At 43.0% G+C, this 10,670-nt stretch overlaps 2 pseudogenes; both read left to right on the top strand.

The window, feature by feature from the left end:
- The first annotated feature begins 4,642 nt into the window (after window positions 1–4,642).
- LOC116888847 lies at window positions 4,643–5,196 on the top strand (annotated as a pseudogene).
- A 193-nt stretch (window positions 5,197–5,389) lies between these two features.
- Window positions 5,390–6,227, top strand: LOC116888063 (annotated as a pseudogene).
- Window positions 6,228–10,670: the final 4,443 nt, after the last annotated feature.

The raw sequence follows: 10,670 nt of genomic DNA, 5'->3' as shown, positions 1-10,670 counted from the left end.
CTCCAGTTCTAATAGTGATGCAGGCTCCGGGGCAGAACACTACAGCCTCCATTAGTAAGTCGTCCACCTAGCCCCTGTTCCAAGGCAAGAAATACTAGCAACTTCACTGGGCTGCCAAAGCCTCGGCCCTTTCTCTAGCCCGCCCAATTCCTCCTCTGTGGCTTCTGGTGCGTTGAGGTCCAGGTTTATACTGTAATTGAAAGCACTTTGTTTTTCTCCTTTACATTTTAATGGTCCCTTCTTAAGAAGGGCAGTAAATGAAAAAAAAATATTTTGAGCGAGCGTCTTTTTGGCACAGGATGGCCTGGAATTCACTATGTAGAGCCAGGCCTCACCTTGGGATAATCTTCCTGTTTCAGCTTTCTGAGTGCTGGGGTCTCAGATATGTCCTGCCACACCTGGCAGAAGAATATTTTTGCTGTTCAGAAAGGATCTCACTCTGTTACCCTGTACAAGAGCCCACAAAATTAATCCTCCTGCCTCAACCCCCTAGGTACTGAAATTATAAGTAAGGGCCAAACTGCCCAGCAGGGCATGAGACTTTCACTTTTCAGATTAGTCTAAATTAGCACACAAGATACTGATTTTCATTTAGGAATTCTCATATGTGCCTTTCGTTTTATATTGCACCCCCTCCCTGAACGTGTAACTTTGATCTGCTGATCCAAAGGTGGAAGGAAAGTTCTGGTCATTCCCATCTTTCCTCCAACTGCCAGGCCTGCATTGATACATCCTGCATTTTATTAGCCTCTGCCTCTGGTTTTTTTCTTTTCATGGTCCTATTTCTAATTTCAACTGCATGAGAATTTTTTTTTTTTGTACTGAGGGTTGAGTCTCAAGGTAATAGTTTTCAAAATTCCAATGAATGTAAATATATTCCATTATTTTTAAATACAAAAGGTGAAAAAATTAGATCTTAATTTTAGTAAGATTTAACACAGATCAAGCCTGTCTGTCTGTCTGTCTGTCTGTCTGTCTGTGTGCCACTCAGTTGCCTCCTGCCCACAAAGGACAGACGATGGGCATCGGATATTATAAGATGGAGTTAATGTTTATCAGAGCCACCACAATGTGAGTGCTGGGAGTCCCAGCCCCAGCACCCTGGAAGGGTGGCAAGGGTTCTTAACCACTGGGCCATCTCTCCCACCCCACAGTGAAGATTCCTAAACTAAGAAAGAGCCTGCCTGCTGAGGTTGCTGAGATGGAGGCTAAAAAGTCCTTTTCTGGGGTTGGGGATTTAGCTCAGTGGTAGAGTGCTTGCCTAGGAAGCACAAGGCCCTGGGTTCGGTCCCCGGCTCCGGAAAAAAAAGAACCAAAAAAAAAAAAAAAGTCCTTTTCTATGAAACTGTAGAGGAAAAAAAAACCCAGCTAGTCACACTAGTTGTGTTGCCACCACTTAGAAGCTACAGCTGAACTGTGCGCTCGAGCACTGAGGCCGGATGGCAATAGCATTAAGTTTGTATGTGAAAAGTGCACTGCATGAAAAAAGGGATGGGTGTCTAGATTCAGGAGTAGATTTCCACTGAAAAATATTGATGAGATACTGGAGAAGTTGATGATGAAGACAGGACCATATTCAGGCTGAGTTAAAGAATTTAATTAAAGACTGGCAAGGCAAACGTTCAGTGGGTAAAATGTATGTGCTGCTCAGGCCTAATGACCTGAGTTTTTAATCCCCATGTTCCAAGGTAGAAGGGAAAGAACTAACTCCAAAAATTTGTTCTCTGATCTCTCTGTATATATGTATGCAACTCATACACAATTAATATATAAATATTAGAAAAAGAATTTAAGGAAAATAGATGCCATTCAAAAGGAGACTTCAAATGTGATGAAATCATAAATACGAAAACACTAATACAGTTTGAAAGAGAGAAATCTATTTACATAACTTTGTTTATATATTGCTATAATCATTTTATTTTATTTATTTATATTTTATTATTATTAACCCATTACTGTGTCTAATTTATAAATTAAATGTATCATAGGGTATGTATATATCATAGATTCATGTGTGTATTTATAAAAATACTATATATTTTAAAAACTATATTACATATATATACATACACACATACATAATGGTTTGGTACTATATAAAATTTCAGGCATCCATTGTTTTAGAGATCTTTTTGGAGGAGACATTTTAGAACATATCCTCTGAGGGCAAGGTGGGCAAATTGTAATGGAATGATGCAATATACAATTCTCTGTGCCTGACATCTTATACCTAATGCAAGTTCATGGTGTACTATTTATCTGCCCATCCTTCCTTTCAGTGACTGAATAAAATTCCATTGTACATATAAACTATAGTTTGTTTATCCACACATTGATTGAAAGATATTTGTTTTGTTTTCACTTTCCGGTGATTTTAAACAGCACTGCTATGACTATACAGGAGATTTGCTTGAATACTCTTTGAGATTTATGTGTATAACATACAACTTCTGGGTTATCTGATGAGTCCATTTATTTGGGAAATTACTAGATTGTTTTTACTGAGCAGCTCTAACATTTCACATTCTCATTAACAGCGATGGGAATGTACCTCAGTAAAACTACCTGCCTGCTGAATTAAATCTGAATTAAAAGTCCAAACCCGGAGCTGGAGAGCACGCTTCGAGGCTGAGCATTGGCTGCTCTTACAGCAGCCTGAGGAGCTTCAGTTCCCAGCACCCGTGCAGTGGCTCACAACCCTCTGCACCTCCAGTTCTTGGGGGCCCAGTACTGTCTCCTGGCCTCTGCAGGCACTAAACACTCATGGGATGTTTAAAAAATTCATACACGCAAATTTTAAAAAAGCCCAAACCAAGCTAAGATCCAAATAGTGTTTGATGTAATGCTATATGCCTATAATCATAACAGAAGAGATGGGGAGGAATATGGCTACAAACTCAAATCCAGCCTGCAATCTGCATATCAAAAATAAAACAAGCAGCAACAACAAACTCCAAGGCGTTTCAGTACGTACTGGTAAAGGGTTCTTTAAAAATTATTGTTATTATTATTATTATTATTATTATTATTATTGTGCATACCCATGCCTGCACTTGGTGTGTATGTGTATGTGTGTGTGTGTGTGTTTGAGTTTGTGTATGGTGTGTATGAGTGTGTATGTGAGTGTGAGTGTGTGTGTGGTGTGTATGTATGTGTGTGTGTTTGAGTTTGTGTATGGTGTGTATGAGTGTGTATGTGAGTGTGAGTGTGTGTGTGGTGTGTATGTATGTGTGTGTGTTTGAGTTTGTGTATGGTGTGTATGAGTGTGTGTGTGTGTGTGTGAGTGTGAGTGTGTGTGTGTGTGTGTGTGAGATAGCCTGGGCATGGAAGTCAGAGTTGGTTTTCTCCTTTTACAATAGGTGTTCCCAGGATGAAAGTCAGGTCACAAGGCTTGCAAGGCAAGTACTTTTCCCTGACGAGCCATCCGCTAGCCCTTTTGAAGGGGATTTTGATCCCTTTGCATTCTTTAATTAATTAATAATTAATTAATTTTGTGTGTATAGGAGTGGCTATGAGTCTGAAGGTCAGAGGATGAGTTTTGGGAGTTGATCCCTTCCACCTTGTTGAGGCAGGATCTCTCTTATTTCTGCCAGGATGCATACTCCAGGCTACATCTATGTCTGCCTCCATCTTGTGACTGTGCCATTGCCTCCAGCTTTGTACATGGGTTCTGGGGACTGAACTCAGGTAGTCAGACTTGGGAGGCTAATGCTCTACCTGTTGAGCCTCTCCCCGGGTTCTTCTTTACCTTGTTGGCATTTGTTGTTTTCTACTTTTTTTTTTTTTAAAACCAAGGTGATATTACATGATTAACTTTGAGTTGGGGTGGCCTCAGATTCATGATTCTCTTGCCTCCTGATGGTAATTTAAAAAAAAAAAGTCACTTGTCCCTGCCTCTAGGTCATGATTTAGTGCACAAATGGTTTGCTTTCCTGAAATGAAGCTGCAGGTCCCTGTGCTCCATGATAGGGCAGGAAATGGAAAACGATATCACTTATCTTGCCACATACAATCACCAGCAGGAATATCTCTATGCTATTTTTCTTTTTCTTCCGCCTACAAATATATATATATATTTCTCCTGCAAGTCATATATATATATGACTATATATGCGTATATTATATACATATAGCATACATTTGCATGACCTAGATATACATATACACATATAATATGTATATATACATGTATATATACACACACAGGTCCTTTGCCTCCCCTTCTGCTCTTTCTCTCCCTCTTCCCTCTCCCTCTCCCTCCTCCTCCTCTCTCTCTCTCTCTCTCTCTCTCTCTCTCTCTCTCTCTCTCTCTGTGTGTGTGTGTGTGTGTGTGTGTGTAACCTCAGTGAGTTTTCGTGTCTCCTCACCACTGTAGGAAGATCCTAAGAGTCCAAAGGAAACAAAGGGTGGGTAAGAGGATTCTTATTATGCTTCATCCTTTTGTTTTGAAAAGAAATTGTGTTGACTTTAAAAAGTCAGGGCTAACAGTATATGCTTGCTAACTCCGAAGATGGAGCTCGGGCAACCTTAGTGAAGGCTGTGGTGGGTTGGGCCAGCCCGGGAGCAAGCACAGGGCTAGCGAGCGGCTGGGGAGGCGGCCATAAGCTGCAGTCACTCTGCGGAGTGGGAGTGGTCCAAGATGGAAAGTCATAAACCAAACAATAACAAAGATGATTTAATATTTCATATCATATCCAGAAAAATTAAATAACTTCCAGAACCAGACAGGAATCTGCTTGAATATGGATCAACATATACTGGACTTAATGCTGCTTTGGGGGACATAATAGCAATCTGTTTCAGCGAATCTCGAGGAGCTTCTAGCTTACCTGTGGCTGTGATCCTGTTTTTGAAGCAAATCTGTCCTACCATAGTTTTGTAAGTTTACGTTTGAGTAGAGGTGATTTGAACTGTGAAACATGTACGACACACACGGGGTGCACTAGTTGGTTTTGTTCTGGGTGGTCTGTACCCCATCCTTTTGGCTATACCCGTGAATGGGGGCCTTGTTGCCAGGTATGAAGCAAGCCCTCTACCATAGAGGGGAAACATCTTCAATTACAGGATTATAGTTTCTAAGCGGGTCTTTAGAAAAATGTTATTTCCTACTTTACTTCAGACTGTGTTTGCAGCGTATCTTGGGCCTAGACAGTATAAACTCCTCATAAAAGGCCTGACTTAGAAATTCATTAATGCGAAACAAACATGTAAAACAAAAATAAAATGATGAAAATAATCTGCCTGCAATATTTAAAAAGAATGAAGGGGGTTGGACCGCTGTGCGAAGCGGGAACGCGCGGACCCTGCAGCGGCGGGCCGCGGAGTCGCTATGGGCCTGTCAGGCCCCTGGAGTGGCGCGCAAGGACCAGATCAGAGTCCGGATTGAAACTCCAATGTGGATGATTAGAATCCTGGGGTCATTAGCTCCCTTCGGCAAATGGTGGCCTTAGGAGCTGGGGCTGTGGTCGCCTCCCTCTTCATGACACCCCTGAATGTGTTGAAGGTCCACTTTCAGTCACTTCGTAGACACCTTGGATGCCTTTGGAAGACTGTGAGGCATGAGGGCGCTAGGACCCTGTGGAGAGGCCTCCCAGCCACCCTGGTGAAGACTGTGTGAGCTACCTCCATCTGCTTCACTGCTTTTGGCCAATTCAAGGCCTTCCTAAGTGGTCAATCCTTGACCTCTGACCTCTACGCACCCATGGTGTCTGTTGCCCTCGCCGGAATGGGCACTGTAACATTGGTCAGTCCCTTGGAGCTTGTGCGGACTAAGCTGCTGGCTCAGCACGTGTCACGCCCGGGAACTGGCTACCTGTGTCCGAACTGCGGTGGCTCAGGGTGGCTGGCGCTCGCTGTGACTGGAGAAGAGCTGGCTGAATGGGCTAAGACAAAAAGAACAGACACCTGTGGGCGTCAGCTTTTTGGCTGGTGGCATCTCAGGAATGGTGGCTGCCACCCTTACCCTACCCTTCGATGTGGTGAAGACACAGCGACAAATGTCACTGGGAGCAGTGGAGGCTATGAGACTGAAGCCGCCAAGAGCTGCCTCCCCCTAGCTCCTGCTTCGGAGAATCCAGGCTGAATCTGGCACCAGGGGACTCTTTGCAGGTTTCCTTCCCAGGATCATTAAGGCTGCACCGTCCTGCTCCATCGTGATCAGCACTTGAGAGGTTGGCAAAAGCTTCTTCCAGAGGCTCAACCAGGAGCAGCCTCTGGGCCGCTAAAGGTTGAGGAGCAACTGGCTCTTGCCCGGGTGGGAACAGGAGACTGAGTCAAGTGCCTTTCCTCCCAGTCCAGTCACCAAGGCTGTCCTCATTTAGATTCCTGCCACTCTCCCACCTCCGAGTTCAAGACCGAATCAGACGATTGCCTATTGCCCTGCTTTGTATTCCTTAAGTTTGTTATAGCTTGGCCCCGAGGAGCCGAGAGCTCGAGAGCTCGGGCCAGGCAATATTCCCAGCCATTTGTTCTTTGTCTAAAGATGATGATCTTCTGTGAAAAAAAAAAATGAACGGGGTTAAATAAAATGATGATTCTGCATCCATAAAACTATATTACATTTAATAAAAAATACCCATCAGACTCTTGTCTTAATATTTGGGGTGGCTATTTGGGGCCTGTAGTGAAAAAGTTTTAAGTGTCTGGCTTGTGTAGGGAAAACAATTAGAAATCACAAAGTACTGTGAATGGGCCGCTGCTGGCCTCTCCGTAAACAGAAAACCTTTCCAACCCGTTGTCCTCCGATGACCAAATAACTCACACTCTAAGCACAAAACCTCATTTGACTGGTTGGAAGGGACAGTTAAAGTCATCTAGAAATTACCTCTGTTTGTAAACCATAATAAAGGCATTTAGTTTGTAGTTAAGAGTTAATTGCAGCTCTCTCCTCCAGCCGAGCAAAATACCAAGGGGAAGAAGGTGGCCAGGCCCTCTGCTGTCACGAAGAAACAGGAAGCCAAAAAGGTGGGTGGTCAGTCGTTGTTTGAGAAAAGGCCGGAGAACTTCAACTTCTGGGCAGGACACCCAGCCCAAAACAGACAAAAGGCCGGGCTGCAGCGGCAAGGGACCATCCTCTAGAAGCCGCTCAGAGTACCTCCTGCCGCTAACCAGTTCCTCCAAGCCCTCCGCAGGCAAACAGCTACGCAGCCGCAGCCGCTTGAGCGGCCCACAAGTACAAAGCAGACAAAGCCAGAGCGGCCAGAGACAAAGCAGAAGAAGCAAAGGCTGCTGGCCCGTGCTGAGAAGAAAGCTGCTGGCAAAGGGGACGTCCCAACTGAGAGACCGCCTGTCCTCTGAGTCCTCCGAGGAGGGGTCAATACAGTCACCACCTTAGTGGAGAACAAGAAGGCTCAGCTGGTGGTGATTGCCCACGATGTAGACCCCACTGAGCTGGTGGTTTCCCTGCCTGCCCTGAGTCGAAAGACAGGGGTGCCCTACTGCATCATCAAGGGAAAGGCCAGGCTGGGGCGCCTGGTCCACAGGAAGACAAGCACTGTTGCCTTCATACAGGTTAACTCGGAAGACAAGGGTGCTCTGGCTAAGCTGGTGGAAGCTATTAGGACCAATTAAATGACAGATAAGACAAGATCTGCCGCTGCCGCTGGCGAGGCAACGCCCTGGGTCCTAAGTCTGTGGCTCACATAGCCAAGCTGAAACTTGTGCAGGCCTAGGTGGCTTATTGTAATGAGCGACCCAGACCTTCACCCTTGTGGAGACTGAGTGCCTACCACAGAATCTTTCACAGACTGTCAAAGATAGATTTGTAATATGATTAATATTGTAATATGATTTAGTGTTCAAAATAGAATATAAACAGATTTCAGATTAGCATGTTTTTATAATATGACAACATACAAAATATACAAAAAGGGATGCAGCCGAAGGGAGATTGCACACACACGCCCACACACATGAATGATCGGATTATGACTTTTTCTACAATAGCTGTGTAATCAAGTAGAAAAAGACTGTGTTTTCTAAACTAACTAGGCAGTTTAATTTTTTGTAAACATTTGTTTTCTGAATTCAATAATCCCCTAATGGTAACTAATTCAAATATATTATCTGATTAGCCTAATAAGGCCTGAAAGTTTTATGGAATTGAAAAAAAATGAAGAAAGGGGCAAGAGGAAAATAAATGTTTCCTTCAATGTGTGAATGAGGCCCCATCATTCTACCTCCCTGGGCTGAATGAGAAGTCAGCCAAAAGCCTCACTGAGGTCTCTGTTAAAAGGGAGCAGACTGTGGCCCTGGTACCATCTTTCCGTCTTGGAATATTGTGCAGTGTTCTTCATTTATGGGCCGGAGGGACTGATTCTGAGGAAGTGAAGGGTACCGAGTCCACGTCCATGGAGAACATACTCTTCACCACCTCAGTGACTATAAGCTTCCTGTGGCTAGGATTTCCGCTGTTCAAATGTTCCTCTAGGAGTGACGAAATTCTAAATATGATTTTTACAAGGACCTTCCCCCGGGAATTTTTTTCTTTTAAAAAATCTTTACTCGGGTTGGGGATTTAGCTCAGTGGTAGAGTGTTTTCCTAGCATGCGCAATGCCCTGGGTTTGGTCCCCAGCTCCAAAAAAAAAAAAAAAAAAAAAAAAAAAAAATTTTAGTGTGTGTGTGTGTGTGTGTGTGTGTGTGTGAGTGCACACACAGTATGAGTATGCATGCGCAGGTGTGTGTGTAGGTCAAAGGACAACCTCTGGAAGTCAATTTTTAAATTATTTTTCTTTTTACTATTTACCTTTGTTTTAAACCCTGTGAAGTCATCATTTAATAAACATTTTATTTCCACTTATTTATATATTGATTGATTGATTGGGTTCAAGAGACGGCTCAGCAGTTAAGAGCACTGGCTGCTTTTCCAGAGGACTCAGATTTGAGTTCCATCATCTATGTGGTAGCTTACAATCTTCTGTAACTCTAGTTTTGGGGTTCCAATAGCCTCTTCTGGCTTCTGCAGGCACATACATTCATGCACACAAAATACCCAATACCTACATGTTTTTAAAAGAACTTTAAAAGTTAAAAAATACAAATAAAATGTAGTTTAGTTTTTCCTTAATTTTATTTTTATCCAGTATATAAAATGTTATATTATTTTTTGTTTGTTTTTTGAAACAGAATTTTTCTGTGTAGACTTGCCTGTCTTGGAACCCACCCTATAAACCAGACTGGCCTTAGACTCTCATATATCCATCTGCCTTTTGCCTCCCAAGTGCTGGGATTAAAGATGTGCACCAGCGCCACCGCCACCTCCCCAAAAAAAAGTTGTGTGATACCTGTGATTTTTCTTTTTTTGCAACTTTTAAGATTATATAATTTCTACCATCCCCCCTTCCTTCATCCCTTCCATGTCTTGTACTGTCTCTCAAATTCATGGTCTTCTTTATTAATAGTATTGCTATACATATATGCATAAATATATACACGGAACCTGCTGAGTCCATTGAGTATTGCTTATGTGTATATTATTTCAAGGCTGACCACTTGGTACTGGATAACCAATTAGGGGACTCATCCCTGGGGAAGACTATTTCTCCCTCCCTCAACAGTCGTTATTTGCTTGGAGTGGAGCCCACTTCACTGTATCTAATCCCTAACTGTATTCTAAGCATCCTTATAGCCAGAGTTAAGTGTATTTTTCAGTCCTCATTAAAGAAAGTTCTCTCTGCAAAAGATAGAGACCATTATAGAAAATCACAACTGGTCGAACGCAGAGAACAACTCCTTGTGGGGTGCCCAGCCTTAATTAAAACCTATGCAGCACAACTCCAGCACTTAAGGCTCAAGGAGCAACATCTGAGAGGAGGGATTGGCAAGACTGTAGGAGCCAGGGGACCAGGAAGTATGCGTCAAGATTGTGTCTCTTACAAATGGCAGGGAAACTACACCCGAGAAGATCTCAGCAGTATAGTTACTGAAACAAGATCCAAATAATAATACCAACAGACATGCTTACCTGGAAGGGGAAAATAACATGAGAATTATTTTTTACTTGCCCCCTGAACTAACTCAGATTCATGGTATCACAGTTTGAAGTGTTAGTTTTACTCTTGTCAAATGCCTCTCTAGGAGAAGCAGTGGGCTTGGCCTGCAGCTTCACCAAAGCTCTCTCATTTTCAAGGACACTGCAGGTCAGGAGCTCCAGAAATACACATTCCTAGGCTAGATTGGTTCTTTAGCGTTTAAATCAGGCTCCACTTAGAAATTGGGCAGGGACTAAAAAATATATATATATATATATATATATCTCCCAAAAACCAAAAACCGAAAAAATCAGCTCTGGTCTTGGTTGCCGTGGCAAAAGCCTTTATTTGTGACTTTTTATTCTGCTGAGTTGTTTGCAGGAGTGGCTTTGTAAGACTTTACAAAAGGCCTCCCTGACACCGGGCGGTGCTTAGGATAATAGAAGGCCCTTCTCACTGGCGTTCCTCTTCTCTATAAAGAATTGACTGTGAATGTTAGTCAGACATCCTGAGGTGACATATAAGCAGTGCATTTAGTTACCCTTGGAAGCGAGTCTATAAGGGCAATAGAGCCATAACAGCTATTGTCAGGCAGACACTTCTCTTCCTCACAAAGCTGAGCTTAGACATCTCCATGGCTCGCTTTGTTAGAAAAGGGATCCAGGAAGCAGTCTTTGAGAACTGTAATAATTTGATTG

The sequence above is a fragment of the Rattus rattus genome, chromosome X, assembly GCF_011064425.1.
Source record: "Rattus rattus isolate New Zealand chromosome X, Rrattus_CSIRO_v1, whole genome shotgun sequence".
In the NCBI taxonomy this organism is placed as follows: domain Eukaryota; kingdom Metazoa; phylum Chordata; class Mammalia; order Rodentia; family Muridae; genus Rattus; species Rattus rattus.
The sequence above is the reverse complement of the archived record's forward strand: the minus strand, read 5'-3'. Positions and strand labels throughout refer to the sequence as shown.